The 21,621-nt window shown below is 38.8% G+C and overlaps 1 protein-coding gene and 1 long non-coding RNA gene across 5 annotated transcripts in view; one reads left to right on the forward strand and one right to left on the reverse strand.

Annotated features, from left to right (window-relative positions):
- Positions 1–11,218, reverse strand: part of LOC135713555 (probable cytochrome P450 303a1) — a 64,928-nt gene extending 53,710 nt beyond the window's left edge. Inside the window, exon 1 of the mRNA XM_065236678.1 lies at positions 11,186–11,218. The gene's annotated coding sequence lies outside the window, so the exon portion shown is untranslated. The remainder of the gene's footprint in view (positions 1–11,185) is intronic.
- On the forward strand, positions 4,226–5,074 carry LOC135713552 (uncharacterized). Of its 4 annotated transcripts, XR_010518749.1 has the most exons (4): positions 4,226–4,344; positions 4,407–4,546; positions 4,593–4,819; positions 4,884–5,074. It is a non-coding gene; the product is annotated as an uncharacterized LOC135713552 (long non-coding RNA). The 4 variants fall into 4 exon arrangements; XR_010518748.1 differs by having other exon boundaries at positions 4,226–4,546; XR_010518751.1 differs by having other exon boundaries at positions 4,226–4,546; positions 4,604–4,819.
- Positions 11,219–21,621: the final 10,403 nt, after the last annotated feature.

Below are 21,621 nucleotides of genomic sequence, written 5' to 3' on the forward strand. Positions count from 1 at the left end.
ATCAACTTCAAAGGACTTCTAGCGAGAAATTTAATTACCGGCTGCAGTAAATTATTATATTAGTGATTTTGTCGGATTAAATCAGCAATATATATTACAAATTCTCATTACTAATCATTACCAAACGAATCTAATTACAATTTAAATGCTCACTGCGTGTGTATGGTCATTTCTTCGATTAAATTTTATATTTTATTGCAATACCTTTCGTGTAGCATTCATAGCATCGTAATGTTTATTTATTTTGCACGATAGGTAGCCAGTTTGACAGTTCAATAGGTAGACTTGGCTTCACTCTTGGCGTGACTCATTATACACCGACTCTACGTGTGGGGTTTACTTCTCGACTCTATACACGTTAACTTCAGTTTACTCACCGGGTGAGTCGATCGTACTCACTTTCGTCCGATGTATCGAGTTGTCAAAAACTGAGTAAACGAGAAATGTCAAACTGAGTAAAAGCCACTCAGTCTGCAAAATCCTAGTCTTAGAAAAAAATGTCAACCATGTTGGAGGAAACGTCCTAGAAAACGGGTGAATGTTTCACTCAAAACAGGCGGAAATTCCTTCAGGTAAGTAGAAATTGCTTAGGGCAATGGTTTTAAACCATTGTGCTCCGGTAGAATGAATCCGAAGCAGACATTTTTCAATTCCTTAAATAAAATCAAAACAAAAGTAAAATTTCTTTAGTTCAAGCTGAAGATTGCATTAGGTCCGACTTTCTCTTCCGTCAATTACCGTTTCTTGTTGTTTTTGTCGTATTAGATGCTAGATGCTTATTTTATCGATGTGCTGAAAATACCTGGGAATGTATTTACATGGCCGTGGGGATACAAAGAGAAATTCGACGAAGAGAATCTGTCAATGTTACTTAGGACCTAATATAATGTTCAGCTTGAGTTGCTCTACACTCAAAAAAGTTGGAAGGGTTGTATACTAGATACGACCGCAGGGTTGGCGTTGGATAACGTCTGTTATGTGTTGTACTTAATTGTGTATATTATATTTTAGGAATATTCCTTAATAACTCTTTTGCGATATCTTTCCCCAAAGCGCGTTCGGACAACTCAGGCGTTTTCATTAATTTCTTCTCTCGATTTCGGAAGTGCACGACGTATCTGGAACTACCACACCAAAATGTATGCAGAATATTGTCGGTACTGGATTAGTAGCGGTAACCAGCAGGACCTACGTTGATTTAAGCTTAACACCCGCAGATTGATGAACGCTCCATCACATCACTTTAACCTTTCACATTCTGGCAAGAAAGTCAATTCTAAAACACCCTTTAAATTTATATGGTGGCCCTGAAAAGGGCCGGTTTTTTGTTCTGAGTCGATGAAACTAAATTAACCCTCGAATCCGTACAGAGTACGTCCCTGCCGCTTCAGACCGTAAACGACATCCATGGCGGTGACAGTCTTTCTCTTCGCATGTTCGGTGTAAGTAACGGCGTCACGAATAAAGTTTTCCAGAAATACCTTCAGCACTCCTCTGGTTTCTTCGTAAATGAGACAGGATATTCTCTTAACTCCACCACGACGAGCCAAACGACGGATTGCAGGCTTAGTGATGCCCTGGATGTTGTCACGCAACACTTTTCGGTGACGCTTGCTTGGCTCCTCCTTTGCCAAGTTCTTTTCCACCCTTGCCGCGTCCTGTCATTTCCTAGTATGACGATTGTAACGTCGATGAAAGTTGAAACAAAAGTGAACAAAAATTCCAAATTTTGGCTGTTTTATACCTACTCGAGGGTTAAATTCGTTTGGTTAGTTGTTGTGTTCTTGTTCTTTCATCGTTTCTGATTGGTTGAACACAGCAAACGCATGTTATAAAACAGAATGGAAGTGATTTTTATTTTTTATTCCACAGTGTGCTTTCATTGCATACACATCACAACCAGCTCAGCAGACCGCTCGCAAGTCCACTGGAGGAAAGGCTCCTCGCAAGCAGTTGGCAACGAAGGCCGCTCGCAAGAGCGCTCCAGCCACCGGAGGAGTAAAGAAGCCCCATCGCTACCGGCCAGGCACCGTCACCTTGCGTGAGATCCGTCGCTATCAGAAATCCGTCGCTATCAGAAATCCACCGAACTGCCGATCCGAAAGTTGCCTTTCCAACGTCTGGTCCGTGAAATTGCCCAGGACTTCAAGACCGATCTGCGCTTCCAGAGCTCAGCTGTTTGGCTCTGCAGTAAGCTAGCGAGGCCTATCTGGTCGGTCTGTTCGAGGATACCAATCTGTGTGCCATCCACGCCAAGCGCGTCACTATCATGCCGAAGGACATCCAGCTGGCTCGTCGTATCCTAACAAAACCGGCCCTTTTCAGGGCCACCACAATAATTCAAAAGAGTTGAAGTGACCTTTCGTTCCGTTCTAGTCTAGATTAAGTCTAGACTAACATTTGAAAAGGGCGGAACTCCAAAAAAAACCATATGATGACCTAAAAATTAATCCTATTTCACGACTTTCCATTTTCTGGTTGATTTTATAAGCTTGACATACAGTTAATAGTGTAATCTATCATCATGCATAACTAAAAACTCAAAAAAAGTTTTCTTTGTCGTGAAATTGAGAAGAAAACATCAAACGCTCTGATAATTTCATTCATGTTGTTACCCCCAGATCTTCCACACTTTGAACTGCCAACACTGGTGATACGCCGTGGAAGTACACCATCGGGATTTTTTGTTTGTTGTTCCGCCTTGTTTCTTCGTTCGTAAATTTTGTGAGAGTGGAATTACGCCCGCAGATGAAATATCAATCGGATGCGTTTCAAATGAATCGGGCGTGACTAGATACTACCGAATCAATACGTTTGGCATATTAAAACAATATAATTCGTTGTTCTGGTGCAAGGCGTAACAACCAGTTGCATCATCGAGTTGAAAGTTGGAAATACGCCATGTAAGAAGAAACGTTTTTGATAATATGAAGTGATATTTTCTTTTACTTTTTCGTGTTTATCGAGTAGTTTGTGAACTGTTCTCTCTATATGTGCCAAAATATGGTTTGTTTACATTTTGGCTCTTCCGCCCCTTCAAATGTTTCAAATTTCACTTTATTTTCATGTAGCATCAAAGTGAAAAGGTCTTTGCCCAATCCACTAGAAAATAACATATGGTACTTTCTAAGTAAATTTTATTATGTTTTCAAGATTCTCGTTGCTAAGAATTTAAAAACTATTTTTCGAGATAAAATATGGCTCTGCTGAATCTTCGCAATTAGAAAATTAATCGTTAAACTCTTTCTTGATAATGTTGTGGCCCTGAAAAAGGCCATTTTTCCAACGCGCTCGGCGTAGTTGCCCTTGTGGAGCATACGGTGAATACGACCGACTGAGAACTGCAGCAGCTGGGCATTCCATGACGGCGGCCCAGTATACCAGAGCACTGGCACCAACGCACTCGGCGTAGTTGCCCTTTCGCCCCCAGGCTCTGCTGCCGCTGCTCTGCTGCCGCTGCTCTGCTGCCGTTGCTCTGCTTCCGCTGCTCTGGTACTGCTGCTCTGCTGCTCTGCTGCTGGGTCGACGATCGGATAGACAATGATGGAACGGGCGACCTTGTTGGACGCTTATATAGTAGAACAGAAAATATCAGAGGTGTCAGATACTCGCATCTGATGTCTCGGTTGGAGAAAGTATAAGAATATAAAAAAAATCAATCGATTTTCACCATCTTTAGACAATCGTTTACTTTTAACCATTTTTCAATAGTTTACAGACTGAAATCAATAGTTTTGAAACTTTCAGCAAATTGCTAGAAATATTTCCAATCGATTGATGCCATTATCTCGTAAATCTATCGAGAGACGGTTGAGTTATTATCGTTCAAAATCTTTTAATTTTTCGTAACTCATCCAAAATAACTGTTTTCAATTTAGTACCCCCGTATGTTGCCGAAAGACGTTATCCAACGTCAAAAATGTGCACGTCACTTGCCTATTCAATTGATCAATCACAATCATTTCAGTGCTAACATTTGAAAACGGCGCAAAAGTCATTTGTAAACAAATGGTTTGTGGGCCCTTTACTCGCTACCCGAAGAACGCCCACGCAAACCAACAGCATCGTCAGGAAGGGGAAAATTTCCCCTACCCGATGTTGCTGTTGTGTCGCGTGGGTGTACTTCAAGTAGTGAGTAAAGGGCCCACAAACCATTTGTTTACAAATGGCTTTTGTGCCGTTTTCAAATGTTAGCACTGAATTTTATGTGTTTTACACGCTTATTTCTCGTGTTTCTAACGTTTCTAACTATGAAAAAATATCATAAATTCAGGTGTATTGCACGTTACATTCCATTAAAATATTCATGAATCTGCGCTACAGTGAAAAACATACAGATTCGAAGTATTTTGCTCATAGAATGCTTGCTTAGCAAAATTAAACAAAAATATTTTGCTTTCAACCAGTCAGCTTCAAGAGAGTAACATAAAAACCCTGGTTTGGACCTGAATCCAAATGTATAGAAGCGGCAAAAACAAATGGAAAATGTTAAATTTTGAACCCGTGGGCGGACGTTTGCGGCCGATAGATCCAGGATTGTTGTAAGGTATGGGTTTTTTAGTGGAAAAGATACATTCATTGATTTATTTCAGTTTGTTTTCAGCGTTGGTGGAGTAGTCTATTGATGTTCGGAGAAATCGATTACAGAGGATATTCTGAGAACTGTAAATTTAGTGACATATACCAGATTAAAAAGTCTTTTTTGTTTGATTTGTTTAAACTCATTCCCTTATCCATCATGATGTTTCACCGTATTGGTTTAAGTATGGGTCAATTCTATCTGAAACGATTATATAGAGGAAGAAAATTAATGGGTAGAGTAAGTTATTTCTGAAATACTTCCCCCCAATACCATTAACTCCCGATTATCTTTTTCTTTTCAGAAATGTTCTTTACAGTATACGGGGAACAACTCATGTCGAGGTTTAGTGAAACTTTTGAATACATTTGTGAATATTGAAATGTTCACTATTATATTTTTGTTAATTATTAGATCATTCTAGATCTTGTCCCATATGCATAGGAAATCAAGCAGAGATGGCATAGTTTTACATTTATGAGCAGCAGCTAGCATATACCTACATATTTCATAATAAGAAAATAAAAATTGAATAATAAAACTTCGTTTCAAAATACATTCTATTTATTACTTAAATGCAGGGTTGCTTCCACTCACTTGCTATAAAAAATTGTTTTTCGGAATTATAAAATCATTAGATGATGTAACGATATGTTGTGGTGGGCATTGGCCAGAGTTGGATTTTTCAGATATAATCCTAAATAGGACCTAGATTATTTTAATACTCTAGTAACCTCAAGTCCGTGCTCTGTCACAATGTTTCATTGTGATTAATCAACACTCAAAGGGGTAAAATATCAAATTTGGGGTGAATTTGAAAGAAAGGGAACTTGGAGTGTAGAGCGCACTGCCCACTGGACGATTCTGAAGCCTGGCCAAGTGAGTGGGGTATGGGTTTATTTGATTAAACGTCATTTCCAATGTATATATTGATACATTCAAACCATTGGCATTTGAGATAAGACAGAGATAGGATGCGGAGGGCCCGCTTAGGGGAAGCGTATCCCATGTTATGGTTTCCATTTATTAAATAGTTCAGATAGGCTGGAAATGACAGGTTCATAGTGAGAAAATGTACCATATGGGGCCCGTTCACTGATCAAAATCAGATTCTCATCGTCAGGTCCTGCCCAAAAATAAGGGGATTGACGATGTCTTGTCAAGTTTTATTTTGAATTTGCGTTTTGCATTTAATACTCTAGTAAATCTCGCGTCCGTGCTCATTCACAACAGTGTGAGGTGTCAATACTCACTGGGTCATATGTCTTAGACCAGTTCCAGATTAGTTTGCTATTAATATCTTCTGCATCGCAGTTCGCGATAGATTACTAAATATGGGTTCTCTTTTCCGACTATAATAGTGTGAGGGAAGGGGGTGAGTTAAACGTTGCGATATGAGAGCGAATAGAGGCAAATAAATAGGGAAGACAACACCATGACCCAAATAAGTAACCAATGCATGCGGCTCACACTTAACTTGTTCTATTTCTTTCTTTCTTCCTATCATGTACTAATATTAACTGCCTGAGGACAAATGGGAACACGACCAGAAGATCAATAGGAGAAAAAGAAAATTCGAACAAGAAAAGAAGAATTAAACTTGCACCGGCAAGAGGAAGCAGACAGAAAGGATCATGCCGGTTGGAGACACCCAATGTATACTGGACGAAGCTTGTATCTAGGAAAAGTCGTATGTACAGGAAACCGTAAGTAGGATAAGAATCGTAAAAGGTGTGTGCTTGCTTGATAAGATCCTAACTTTACTTTAAATACACGGTAGGAATCGAATATCCATTTATGATTAAGGTTTTGCCCATTTTTCAGTGGGAGTGGCAATACTCATTGATGAGTGATTTTAGAGATGAACTAGCCTAAGGCTAAAAATCTCTTAAATAAAGAATAAAAAAAAAAAAATTGATGAGTGATTTATCGTACCCATTTATTAGTAACTGTTAGCAGCTAATGATTAATTGATTTACCTATTTTAGAATTACCTATACTTCACATCAGAACCTCATTTCCTTCAATTACTACTCCGTCGCAGCACACACCTTATATGGATCGCTAACCTTTATTTAGTTTCAGCATTTTAGACATTATAATCAAAAGGTGAGTTTTAAAAGTATAATTACCATGCATATAGATAAGTTAATGTACCAGAACCTGGACGGACACGAGTCTACCCAGGGGAGGACCCGGATACGACCACCCATGTGTGTCTAGAGTATCGCACGAGCTGACGAGTGCAACGGGAAGGACAGTAGGTGTATAGACTAGGGGGTTGGTCCCTAGATAAGCCTTCTTAGCGGAAGGCACAGCCTATGCACTGAACAATTACAATTAAAATCATTAGATGATGTAACGATATGTTGTACTTGTAAGTAACAAGAAGAGGGTGTAAAGTATGTGTTTGACTCATAAAACCTGTCAATTTCGCTTACAAAACGTCACAATCTGCGATCTTATGATTCGTGAGCGTTCACTCAGAGTGAGTGCTCACGAGTCGTAAAATCACTGATTGCGACGCACTGAAAGCAATATTGACAGGTTTTTGATTTCATAATTCTGAAAAACAATTTTTTATAGCAAGTGAGTGGAAGTAACCCTGCTTAAATGTAAGGCCCTCAAATTAATTATGATTAACAGTATAATTTCATGTATAGATAACGTTGCGGTAATGAGTGAGACTGTTAATATCAATAAACGAGGTACATGAAATCTAAATGTGTCATAATTGGTTTTATAGTGCTCATGAGTTAATTCATATTATACACGGACAGAAAATTGTTTGCATTGAACCAAAAAAAAACTTTAGTTGTATTTAAACAAACAATAACTATTTTTACAATAGTTGCAGTTGAAAAGTGGCTTATTAAAACAAAAAGAATCCTATTTTGAATTTATATGAATAAGTATTATTGAAACAACAAAATGCAATATAATTTCAACCGGAATTGTTTGTTTAAATACAACTAAAGTTTTTTTGTTCAATGCAAACAATTTTCTGTCTGTGTATCACTGTGAAAACCAACTAGAATCATTCTAGAGCATAATGCAACATTTCCAAAGGGTGAAACCGCTATTGTACACATGCAAATTAAATGCACCATCAGGTAGAATAATATTTCCTCTACCAGCTGACTACCAGCTTCAAATTAACAGAAGTGAACTTTTTGAATTGTGAGAAATCGGCGGTCTACACACTAAGATTTTTTTTACAGTATACTGTATTTTTTTCCAAATATGGAACAGCTGAACATTCGGTAATTTTTTGGATTTACAATTTGTTCGGTAAATTTGTCTTAACTCTTGAGCTGTCAAAAGTTACTGGCCTGGACTGTAAATAATACTGAATGATTGGTAAAGCTTACAATAGCGTTCAGTAATGTTTTAACCGAAATATCTGTAAATTATTTGCCATTGTGGTTATATAAATTGCAATTTAATCAGCAATAATTAACGAACGGCTTGTTCCATTAACATATATTTTATGTATTTTCCCTGGTATTTTGAACTTGTTGTAACACGCCAAGAAAAGGATTCTTCAGGTCCAGGTCCAGCAGGGAATCTAAACCAGGTTATCGACGGCAACATGCACTTGAGGGAAACATCAGGTCACCTTAAGTCCAGATGACTGGAAGCGATGGCCTAGGATCGAATTGAAAGTAAAACAATTATCCGCTCCATATATTCAGCGGACTATAGCCAAATACTTACTTTTCCAAACAATACTCCTTTTCGAAATATCGACAAAGGATGTTTTTGACAGTATGACATTTACAAATCTGTTCCGTAATATTTACAAGAATCTGGTACTTTAATACCGTTTGTTTTTGTAAAAGACTATTTTTACAGTACGTTCGCCACTTTTTTTTACAGTATTATAGAATTGCAGCCATTTACAGTTTAGATCAGTTATTTTTATTTACAGTTTTCGGTAATTTTTGGAAAGTACGTAAATTTAGTATTATTTATTGCTGAAAGTTTGTATAATGATACATTTTACATAGCTTTCGGTACAAAATATATTTTACAGAACGAATTCAGCAAAAAAAAGTACCGAATAGAATTTAAGAAATTTGGTGTGTATATAAGTCATTGTTTACAAAAGCAGTTTCACCATAATGAAATGTTGATACTGAGTTGTATTTTCCATCTAAATTTATGAGTATTCAAATGTTTGCCTAAAACCTCGCCTAAAACTATACCGTAGTTAGTAAACAGTCCCTTAGTAAACTCACTAAATTTCTCTGTAGAAATCACACATTTTTCATCATCACATTACATCACACAGCCGCTAAATCACTTGTTTCCTTTTTAGAATTTTGCAACCATCATCCGCATACAAACATACATAACACATTGAATACTTTTCAATTTAAAACATCGTTGCTAAAACACTACCGCCATCTGTTGAGTATACTGTGATGGGTAGTACGCTGAACAGATGGCGGTAGTGTGTAAACGTCAAACGCAAGGGTTATTGACTATGCGCGCCACAGGTGGCGGTATTACCAACTAAAAACATTTAAATTGACCGTTAAATGCGTGTTCGATGAACAAATTGCCAGTGTTATGTCTGTTTGTCTGTGCATCATCCATATAGCAGTTCTCACTTCGAAATGTAGGTGGTGAAATCTCACAAAAGTTTCACTGCAAGACACCAATAGCGAAAAATTTTCCTAATAAAAACAAATCAGTGACACAATCTAACTTTAGAAATCTATACAGTCTATATATAGACGTAAATCACAGGCCGTAAATATATTACGTGATATTTTGATATCAGAACCATTAAATTATGACGTTTAGTCGGACTTGCGACTTTCAACGGCAATTGTACACTATTCTGCGATGCACAGGACAATAGTATTTAGTATTTACCTACATTATTTGACAAATTCCGTGCGTTCTTATTGATGAATTTACGCGAAACTGCACCAGTGCATGCGACGCCTAGGTTTGAAATTCAAAACCACAAAAGTGATGATGTACTAAAAAATATCCCATTCGATTTGACAGGAAGCAAAACGTCATTATCATTTGCACATCATTTCCATCTGCTGAGTGCTGGTCGACCGTAACGTAAATTCATCATTTTTTTTTTTTTTTTTTTGTCGGGAAAATTAATCTGCTTTGTTTTATATTCTGTTGATAAAAACAGCGTCGATCTTGAGGTTTTAAAACATTTGTTGGACTTCTGCAATCGAACATTTAAAATCAAAACTCACTACAATATTTTTTTCAATATTATTATGCATTACAAGAAATTTTTAATTTATTAGTTGTGCGCAAATTATTACAAACTACGCTTCTACCACAGACAAACAGACATAACACTCACAAGTTATTCATCGAATAAGCCTTTAACGGACAATTTAAAAGTATCGCAGTTGGTAGTATCGCCACCTGTGGCGCGCATAGTCAATTCCCTTGCGTTTGACGTTTACACACTACCGCCATCTATTCAGCGTAGTGCCCACCACAGTGTACTCAACAGATGGCGGTAATGTTTTAGCGACGATGTTTTACAGTGAGAAATATTCAATGTGTTATGTCTGTTTGTCTGTGCTTCTACATTAATAAGGACCCGAAGTCACCAAAAAGATTTAACGTAAAACCAAAGTTTTATAAGTGTTTGCGTATTGCGCGTAACATTAGTTGTGCGCAAACAACTACATACTTAGTTTTTTTTCTACCGAGCTCGGCTGTGCAAATCTCGACAAAAAAAGTTTTACTGAGATCCCAGCAAACATTTCAATTGTTGTACTAGTCTACGCTGGTTGACGAAATAAATAAATAAATAAATTATCCGAGACTCAGCAATCAAATATCACTTTTACTGAGATCTCAGTGCAATTTATTTTTTCGAAGATTTGCACAGCCGAGCTCGGTAGAAAAAACTAAGTGTGTACGTTTTTACGTTAAATCTTTTGGGTATCTTCGGGACTCATCAATGTAGAACCGTAAGCGTTTGTGCAAAATCAAATAGGGGAAATGGCTCTAATGTTGGTCTATGGATCTAATAGCGAATTCGTTTATTATTCAGTTCCAACCTGGATCGGGTATCAAGATTGGGTCTGCTTGTTTTCTGACAAACGTCAGTTTGCTCGTTTGTTTTAAAACCTAGCTCAGGTTGAGGTTCACACTGACAAAAAGTTCGGTTTCGCACTGGGTTGGAACTGGTGTTAACCCCGATAATAAACGAATTCGCTATAAGATCGTGCCCATCGCTAAAAATCTGCTATTTATCAATTTTATGTAGATAAACATAACATTGGGACGATACTAATGGATATTTTTGGTCGCTATTGAAAATTTAGTCGATTGCTGTATTTATGTATGGGCTAAAATTAGGGAAATTTAGTCCGACATTACATCCATTACCCCTAGCTTGCGTATTATTTACTATGATAAGCTCTGCAAAGATTATGGCACGTGTTAAACAGCACTGGTTACGGCCAAAATGTTTTTTTTATTAATTTTAATGGTTCAAATTGATATGCCTTTAGCTGCAAATGGTTCAGTTGTTTTTTTATCGTAAATTGCGAAAACATTCAAACCATCAACTATGCTATCTTCTTTCAATTATCTTGCGTAACTCACTTTTCGCGCACGTAATCGATCGCTCTGTTTTTCACCCGTGCCAACGATTTTCTAATGTACACTAAGTACAGCCGACGGCCAGTTTCTTCTAATATAAGGTTTTCCCCCCTTTTACTTTCATGGATAAGCACTTAGTACCTGTATGAACAAGTTCTTTCTGTAGCCAACACAAGGCGGATCAACTGTTGGTATGCAAGAGTTACTGTTATGCGATTTTTAGGGGAAAAAAAAGAAAGAATTTATCGCATCTTTCCATTTTTAATGTGCGTTTGCAGGTGGGGTCTGGTGGAGACGTAATGATTTTTAAACCTATTTGAACTATCAAAATCGAACCATTTTTTCTGTTGCAAGAAGGAAATAAATTTAAAAGTATTGGAATTTGAGTGAAATGAAAGTCAATTGTTAATTTTTTCACAATTCACTTCAAAATGGTTCCGATGATCATGTTCCGTTTTACCGGTGCACTTGCAGTGCATGTACACATAGACGAGTGCACGGATGGATTTGAGTTCACTTACTCGAGAAAAAGTGGCAAAAGCTACTAGCATTTGGCAATGTTTATTGATCATGAACACTAATAGCGAATTTGTTTACTATCGGGGTTGGAACCAGTGCGAAACCGAACTTTTTGTCAGTGCACTGAACATGCGAACCTCAACCTGCACGGCAAGAAAAAAGTGCCCAAAATTAAGTTCCTTTCAATCAACTCGTGGCTTCATACACAGCAAAAAAAAATGTAATATCGATCAACGTAATTCAAGCTGATGTATGAAATAATGATGTAATAGCAAAAAGCAGATACAATATTACATCAATGGATGTAATTTTGTTCACAAAATCGATGTACATCGTACAATGTGATATTACACAACCGATGGATTGACCTGGTTGCAGCAGTTTCGATGTAATATTCAACAACTTTTTTTGCTGTGTAGTCCTCTCCAGGCTAAAGCCCTACAGTAAAAGTATGGACGTCTGTCAAAAGTTGTTCCAATCGAACCGTCAAAATGCACCGCTTTGCTCGATTGGAACCAATGAGCTGTACCTCATTGGATTGGAACAGCTTTTTTCAGTTTTGTGGTGACAGTCGTCCATACTTTTACTGTAGGGCTTTACTCCAGGCGGGTTCGTATTGGTGAGATTTGCGTGTGTTGTGAGATGAAATTTTTTGTTAGCCGTGAGAAATTTTTTGTTTGCTGTAAGAACTGTCATTCTAAAGTAAAAATAAACAACAAAACGAAAACAAACCCTACGCTTGCACGATAACAGTCAAATACCCTTTTATGAGTAAAATTTAACCCGTTTTTAATAAAAGTGGTTTTACTCATTAATGAGTACATTATTTTAACAAGAATGAGTTTCTGCTAAAACGCTGTCCACACTGGAGAGTTATAACATGTTATAACGGTTGTCAACTAATTGCAACACAGAAACCACCATCAAGAGAGCGCTATAACATGTTATAACTCTGTAGTCTGAACGTACTATAACAGTAGCAAATAATTACTACTTAATTGACATAATAAATTATTGATTAATTAGTAGTGCCACTTTTATTGACAATGGGTTCACTTTAAATCATAAATGGATGTTTTATTCTTACCGTGCACATGACAGTATACGCTAGTGTGTGTAAAATTATATTATTAGGGTAGTGTTCGTGAGATCCTGCTTGCCCGCATAAACGCGAACCATAAATTAACCTTACCTAAAATGGTTAAAAATTGTTTATAATCCCTGCTAAACTTTAACTGAAATGGTTATGGAACTTTACATGAACATTTAATGATAAAGTTTCAACCTTATGTATTATGGTTTTTTGGAACTGGACCTTACAAATAATGGGTTGTTAAGAACCATTACCGTTCCAAATTCTTGTTTTCTCCATACATTTTCGGAAAGAGAACTATATTAGAACCTTTTAACTTATGGTTTGAGAACTTTAATGGTAATGGTTATGGTAGTTAGTAAGGTCCACGAATAGTTTTGTAACATCGACCAACTTTATGTGGAATATATCGCGAATTGGTTGCCTGTAATTTACTGATTACCAATTCACGATATATTCCACGTAAAGTTGAGCGATTATACAATACCATTAATGGACCTTACTGACTACCATAACCATTACCATTAATGTTCTCAAATCATAAGTAAAAACGTTCTTATATAGTTCTATTTCTGAAAATGTATGGAGAAAACAAGAATTTGGAATGGTAATGGTTCTTAACAACCCATTATTTGTAAGGTCCAGTTCCAAAAAACCATAATACATAAAGTTGAAACTTTATCATTAAACGTTCATGTAAAGTTCCATAACCATTTCAGTTAAAGTTTAGCAGGGATTATAAACAATTTTTAACCATTTTAGGTAAGGTCAATTTATGGTTCGCGTTTATGCGGGTGGAGAACTCAATAGGGCTAGGTAAAATTAAGTTAAACGCTGTCCAGACTGGAGAGTTATAACATGTTATAACGGTTGTCAAATAATTGCAACACAGAAACCACCATCAAGATAGCGCTATAACATGTTATAACTCTGTAGTCTGAACGTACTATTAAACAAGAAAACTCAATTTTGAGTAATCTTGTTGAAGAATCCATTGAGTAAAAATTACCTAACGATCAATCGAATGGAAGAGGTGAAAAATACCCAACGTACCAGTATCCAACCGGTGTTCGTTGCAATTTTTTTGTCACTATACCCCCTACGGACACCATACACAAACGATATCATAGATGGTACGACCATACCGCATAGAGTTGGGATGATATCCTGAATTGGTTCCCTAATAAAAATTGTATGGTTAATTTGCTTAACGACGTGTTCTGGGTATCATCCAAACCATTTGTGGAATAATTCAATGATTTGGGTTATCGTTCGTTTATGGTTATTTTTTATTAGGGTTATTAGGCGTTTCTTATGTTTATGTGGGATATGTACCAAACTCTAACGAAGACTAATGCGAGGACTAATTGAGCAGGAAAGGAGGCGATGGATCACAAACAAATCACAGCGTCGATGGCAGTGCAGGTTGCTATGATTTTCATCCAAAATTAAGTTAAAAGTACCCAACGGTGAAAACATAACGGTTGAGTACACTGATAAAATTCCAAAAATTATTTTTATGTGTCCCACACATGAATTTTTGCAATGTGATCAACAAATGATATCTATGTGTAGGACACATACTTACACGAACAGAAAATTGTTTGCATTGAACCAAAAAATACTTTATTTGTATTTACACAAACAATTCCGGTTGAAATTATATTGCATTTTATCACAAACGAAGTGACAGACGACTAACTGGCGAAGAAATCCATTTAAATAATGTGGTTCACTGTAATAGAATTTTCTTGGAAGCTTGTGCCATCATCCACCAGATGGGCTAGTTTTTTGTTTTGATTTGAACAAAGTTGATTTTGTGTACAATGATTCTTTGACAGTGTGCAAAGAGTGCGTATCATTTTGTCATTTTTTTATGCATTTCAGTTTTGAGATAGAACCAAAACATTCTAGTACATTCGGTGAAAATGCTAGTTCAATCTAGTAGTAGCACAAACGAAGTGACAGACGGAGCGGCTCGAAAACTTTGGTGACTAACCTGCTATTTCAATTTTTCAGTGTACCACATGGCAACACCACTACTACTGGGTTGTACCACATGGCAACACTACTACTAGATTGAACTAGCATTTCAAGCAGTTCAGTTCGGTGTTAGCTCGCTCTCTCGAGTTGTTTGAAAAGTTCATTGCGATAGTGTTCGCGCTCTCTCTTTCGCGGTTTGTCGTGCGTGTGTGTGTGACCCGTAATGGGGAAGCATCGGTCGCGAAGCCCGGCGAAGGTCCAGAACCCCGGAGAAGGAAGCTCCGGTGTGCCTACCTCGAACAGGTTTGCTGTTCTCCCCATGGATGGGAATATCCAGCCAGCTGTGTTGGAAAAACGCAGTAAGAAGAGGAAGAAGAATCGAGGCCAGTCCGATGTCACTGCGACAAACAACAGCGATGTTGGAGATTTCGGTGACGCTGCCGAAACCGTGAATACTGCCGAAATGAGCTCGGCAAAAGTGAAGCTACCTCCATTGGTAGTGAAAAATGCCCATCTTAATGTGCTCATGGCGGATCTAGCGACGCTGGGTGTTAAAGCCGAATACAAGTTGGGCAGAGTCGGCACTAAAGTGATGCTCCGTACCAAAACGGAGTTTGACGTGGTCGTCGCCCACCTGAGGACTTCCAAGGTGGAATTCTTTACCCACGACATTCCCGGTGAGAAGCCGTTCAAGGTCGTCATCAGGGGCCTACCAAACTTCGACCCGAAGTTTATCGAATCAGAAATCAGGGACCGGTACAAGCTGGCCCCAAGTGCCGTGTATCGAATGACAAGAAGAGACGAGAATGTGAAGGCGTATCCGGATAGCCTTTTCCTGGTTCACTTCCAGAAGGGAACGGTGACGCTCAACGCACTGAAAGCCATCCGGTCCATCAATTCCATCATCGTTCGCTGGGAGCCATACCGTGGCGGCCATCGCGATGTGACTCAGTGCCAGCGGTGTCTGAACTTCGGACACGGTACCCGCAACTGCAACATTAAGCCACGCTGCGGAAATTGCGCTCAAGACCATGCCACCTCCGAATGTCCTGCGGATGAAGCTGTGGCGTCCAAATGCGCCAACTGTGGTGGTGCTCACCAAGGATCCAACAAGCAGTGCCCTAAACGCGAGGATTTCAAGCGCATCCGAAATCAAGCGTCCACCAACAATCAACCAGCACGAAGGAAGGATAAGGCCCCGGCTTTCAGGACAGAGGACTTTCCACCTCTTCGTGGACAAGTGAATCCCAGGGTGCGATCCACGCCCTCTCAAGAAACGTCTGGATCTTCTACTGGACAAAGCTCTCCATCCCCCCCTGGATTCTGGAGGCAACCAACAGCTCAAACAAACAATCCCGATCTGTTCTCAGCAGACGAACTGATGGAGATTTTTATCAACATGACCGGTGCTCTACGTAAGTTCCGCAATAAGCCCGAACAGATCCAAGTGCTCGGTAAGTTCATCATCCAATATGGTGTCTAAACCGCTAACCATCGCTACCTGGAACGCTTGCTCTGTAAGAGCTAAACAGATTGAGCTTGCCGACTTCCTCCGCAAGCATAGCATCGACGTGGGTCTTCTAACCGAAACCCACCTAAAGTTCGGTGACAGCTTCTGGTTGCCTGACCACAACATTATCCAGCTTGATCGCACCAGCTCCAGGGGGGGTGGTGTAGCGGTCATCGTCAGAAAGGGAATCAAGTTTTGCACTCTGCCCCACATCCGCACTTCTATCATCGAGGCCATTAGTGTGGAGGTGGAGTCGTCGACTGGAAACGTCCGGTTCATCGCTGTTTACTGCCCACGCCAGTGTACCGCAAGCAACGGATTAGGAATCCAATTCAAGAAGGACCTGACCGCCATCACTCGTACTAGCTCCCGATTCATCGTTGGGGGCGACCTGAACGCCCGCCATGAAGCTTGGAGGAACTACCAGAGGAACCGGAACGGATGTCTATTGTTCGACCACGCACAACATGGTCTGTACACTGTGCAATTTCCGGACGAACCAACTTTCATCTCTCCGGCGGGAAATCCCTCCACGCTGGACTTTTTCCTGTCAAACATCGGACTATCCAAGCCGGAGGCGCACAACGATCTCAGCTCCGACCACCAACCGGTGGTGACTGAAGTCGGTGTCAATGTGGTTCCTGCTAGAAGCTGCCTGCGTAAAGACTACCACCATGTCAACTGGGTGCAGTACGGACGAATGGTGGACAGCAACATCGATGAAAATCCACTACTCAACACCGTAGATGACATCGACCGGACGTTGGAAGGGCTCCAACAGGCCATATCCATGGCTGACGAGGCATACGTTCGACAAGTTCCTGTGAGGGGTAAGTTTGTTGCTATTGATTCCCACACCCAATTACTGATTCGGTTGAGAAATGTTCGTAGACGCCAGTTTCAGAGGACTGGAGATCTGGGCAAAAAACGTGAAATGGCCGATCTGAACAGGCAGATTGCTTCCAGAATGGACTCACTCCGAAATGAAAATTTCGGGCGTGTTGTCCAGAATCTGGACGACCGCTCCAGACCATTCTGGAAGGTAGCCAAGGTCCTTAAAAATCATCCCAAACCCGTTCCACCTCTCAAAGTCGAAAATGATGACGATCGGCTTTTAATTACCCCACAGGAGAAAGCAAATGCGATCGGCGAGCATTGCACATTTGCTTGGCTCGACTATCCAAAGTCCGCTCGATGATCAGGTTGCGCAATGCGTTCAAAACCTAGATACCTCCCCTTGTGTCGTGCCTCCGGCGGATATGATTACAGTACAACAAATTTGCTCAGCGCTGAAATGCACCAAGAACATGAAGGCTCCCGGGTTTGACGGTATATTCAACTTGATCTTGAAGAGACTCAGCATGAAAGTGCAGTCTCTTCTAACCGCTATCTTCAACAGATGTTTGGAACTGCACTACTTTCCAAGCATCTGGAAAGTAGCGAAAATCATACCGATCCGCAAACCCGGTAAGGATCCAACATTGTCTTCAAGCTACAGACCAATCAGCCTCCTTTCAGCGCTGAGCAAATTGTTCGAGAAACTCATTCTCAATCGTTTGCTCAAGTTTGTCGAGGAAAATAACATTCTCCTTCCGGAACAGTTTGGGTTCAGAAAGGGGCACTCCACCAATCACCAGCTAGTACGGGTGATGAATAACATCCGAAGTAACAAAGCTGTATCCAAGTCCACAGCCATGGCCTTGTTAGCCGTTGAAAAGGCGTTTGACAATGTTTGGCATGATGGACTTGTGTACAAGCTTTGTAACTTCAACTGTCCTTTACATCTTATTAAAATCACCCGTAGCTACCTCCAGCAAAGGTCGTTTAAGGTATCGTTGAATGGTTGTCTCTCAGACACGTTTTCGATCCCAGCAGAAGTCCCGCAAGGTAGTCTGCTGGGCCCCTTGCTTTACAGCATTTACACTTCCGACATTCCTCCCCTCGGTGACGGTTGCGTGTTTTTCCTGTTCGCAGATGATACTGCAATAGCCGTCAAAGGAAGGATGCCTCGCGAAATAACGAACAAACTTCAACGATGCCTTAACGCCTTTGCTGATTATGCCACCACGTGGAAAATCAAAATCAATGCCACCAAAACACAAGCGATCATGTTCCTCCATCGGCAATCGCCCAAACTGAAACCGGCTCCATCTTGTACTGTAATCATGGATGGCACAAGGGTTGAGTGGTCCGCCGAAGTAACCTATCTCGGGATGTTGTTCGATGAAAAGCTCCTCTTCCGTTCGCATGTAGAGAAAACAGTAGTCAAGTGTTCTGCCTTGGTTAGGTGTCTGTTTCCGCTGATTTGCCGCAGATCCCGCCTCTCAAGGGTGAACAAACTGGCCGTCTACAAACAAATCATAGCACCTGCGATCCTCTACGCAGCTCCGGTGTGGGAATCATGTGCACAGACTCACAGGAACAAAATCCAGGTCGCTCAGAATAGAGTGCTGAGGATGGTACTTGATCGTCCTTTTGACACTAGAATAACAAATTTACACGAAGAGGCAGGCATTGCCAAAATAGATTCCAGAATTAACGAAATTAAGACTAAATTTGCACAAAAATGTAATTTATCAGAACATGCTTTGATAAGCAATTTGTATATAGTAGATTAGGTGTATATAGTAGTTGTAGGTTAGTAGTAGTTGTAAATAGTAGTTATAAGTAGTCTTCTTTTTCAAAGTTTCAAGCAAACCAATCCCACCAAGGTGGTCATTCTCTAAAACAGGCCTGATAGGACTAGGAACTGTAATTAATAATAATTGAAATTTCACAGGAACTAAAGTTGAAAAGACGCATCTGTGTCACTTGATAAGTTATACATGTAAACCACACAAATTCAAGAAATATAGATCATTTAAGTCAAAAAAAAAAAAAAAAAAGTGCTTTTGCTCATTATCGCTTCGGACGGCGTAGCACTTGGACTAAATCAGCGGCTTAAGGTGGATCACGGCGTGATCACAATGAGGAAATGCAATATATGTAAACCCCCTCCCCCTTTCACATTAACCCCTCCCCCTCCCCCTCCCCCCTTCATAACAATCTTCCCCCCTCAACAACCTCTCCTACCCCCCCCCCTCCCCACATTCATCAACAACCTTTCCTACCCCCCCCCCCATTTATCAACAACCTTTCCTACCCCCCTTCCCCATAAACAACCTTTCCTACCCTCCCCCCATCAACAACCTCTCCTAACCCCCCTCAACAATAATCTGAAAAAGACATAGACTTTGACCATCTCTATTATATATTAATATAATAATATTTTTTTTTTATATCTTTGTTAAGGAGACTTTCAGCCGTTGGCTGGCTCGTCTCCGAACAATATAATAATAAATTTTAAATCACAATTATTAGTAAAAACGGAAGTTTTTCCCTTAATTTCTTCCCACACCAAAACACAAATAAAAATAAAAGAGTTGATTTTAAAACTTAATTGCATATAATGGAAATTCAAACAGTTACCAGTGTCTACGCCAAAATATGTAACGGCTTGTTTAGGACCATACATTTGAACTTTCATAATTTATTACATTCCAGGAAAAATACTTGAACCGACATTGAACACTAACAAAATTTCAAATATTGTTTTTATGTGTCCCACACATGAGTTGTTGCAACGTGATCAACAAATCAATATCTATCTGTCGGCCACATACTTAATATATGTACATATAAAAACCATGCGTGACCACACATACTATTCATTTGCGTGTAAATTTCATGTGTACTTCTGAGTGGATTCTGTTTATGTGTGGTCAAATGAAAATCATGCGAAATTTCACATGGATATTTGTCAAGAAAAATGTGTAAATTGTTTTGAGTCAACCATAACCGAAACATTGAAATACTTGTAAATTTTAAGATAAAGTATAATAGTCAAAAATGCATGAAAACCATCAATTTTGTGTGGTTCTACGTCATACTGCGGTCGTGTCTAGGACACAACCCTTTAATTTTTTAATTTAATTGTAATTCTGTTGGTAACAAATAGAAAACAAAACATAAAAATAATAGTACGTTCAGACTACAGAGTTATAACATGTTATAGCGCTATCTTGATGGTGGTTTCTGTGTTGCAATTAGTTGACAACCGTTATAACATGTTATAACTCTCCAGTCTGGACAGCGTTTAATCGCAAATTATTAAAAATTGAATCAATAAACATATTTTTATTTCTACTGCGTATATTTTTAGGCTTAATAAAATAAATATGATTGAATCAACAAGAAATCTCTTTTAAAAACAAACATATTTTTTGTTGACCTAGCTGCCAAATTTGACAGCTTACGTCAAAACCATAAAAGCTCTTGTAAATTCGAAAAGATTTTCTTTTTGATTTAACAATCCATGGGTTTTTAAAAACAAAGATACTGGATTGTTTAAATAATAATGATTTCATTTTGCAGCCAAAACAAAATGAAATTCTTATTAAATTTACGTCAAATATTTTTACGTTTAAAATATTTTTTTCTGCGTGTAATATGTGTACACATAAAAGTCATGTGTCAGACATACTATTCATTTGACTCATAAATGTCATGTGTGCTTCTGGGTGGATTCTGTTTATGTGTGGTCACATGAAAATCATGTGGAATTTCTCACGGAAATTCGTCAATAAAAATGTGTGGAATTTTATTAGTGTACTATTAACTGAAAATTGAGTTATTTTTAACTTTGAATCGCAGCGTGTTTTAGTTAAACGGAATGTATCGATAAATATTTCAGGATATTCTTCGTAAATTACTTTACGCAATACAATTTACTAAGATGTACATTTTAAACAACTACGGAAAGTACCAATTCAATCAATAGTGACAAATACTACGTTTTGAGCTAAACGATGATTAACAGAAAATTAACTTAAATTTGGGTTCATCTACACGAAACGAAAATCAATTATTTTATTCATGTGTTTCACTTATACATTTTTGCCAAAGCATCAGCCTTATATATTCCATAAGACAAACCACATAGGTCCTACAAGAATGCATAAAAGGTATGTGTGACCACTTATACATTTCATTTGACACATGAGCTTCATTAACTTTTTGCAAGGCGTCTGCTTATTAGTTGATTTATACATTTTATGAATAATCAGCAATAGAAATTTGCCAAAAGGTATAAGGAGATTTCTATCCGTGTATTATTACTCAATAGATGAGTAAATTTGACCCATCGCCGCTTTTCTGATTAACTCAACGGTAGACCTCAAATGATAGAACCCAACGGTGAGTTTTTTAAACTTAATTATAAGTAGTATTTTCTTACCGTGTATAGGTTTGAGGTATACCTACACACCAAATTTCTTAATATTGTTCGGTACTTTT

The sequence above is a fragment of the Ochlerotatus camptorhynchus genome, unplaced genomic scaffold, assembly GCF_037179485.1.
Source record: "Ochlerotatus camptorhynchus isolate MF236.1 unplaced genomic scaffold, CSIRO-AGI_Acam_v1.1 ptg000568l, whole genome shotgun sequence".
NCBI classification, from domain to species: Eukaryota; Metazoa; Arthropoda; class Insecta; order Diptera; family Culicidae; genus Ochlerotatus; species Ochlerotatus camptorhynchus.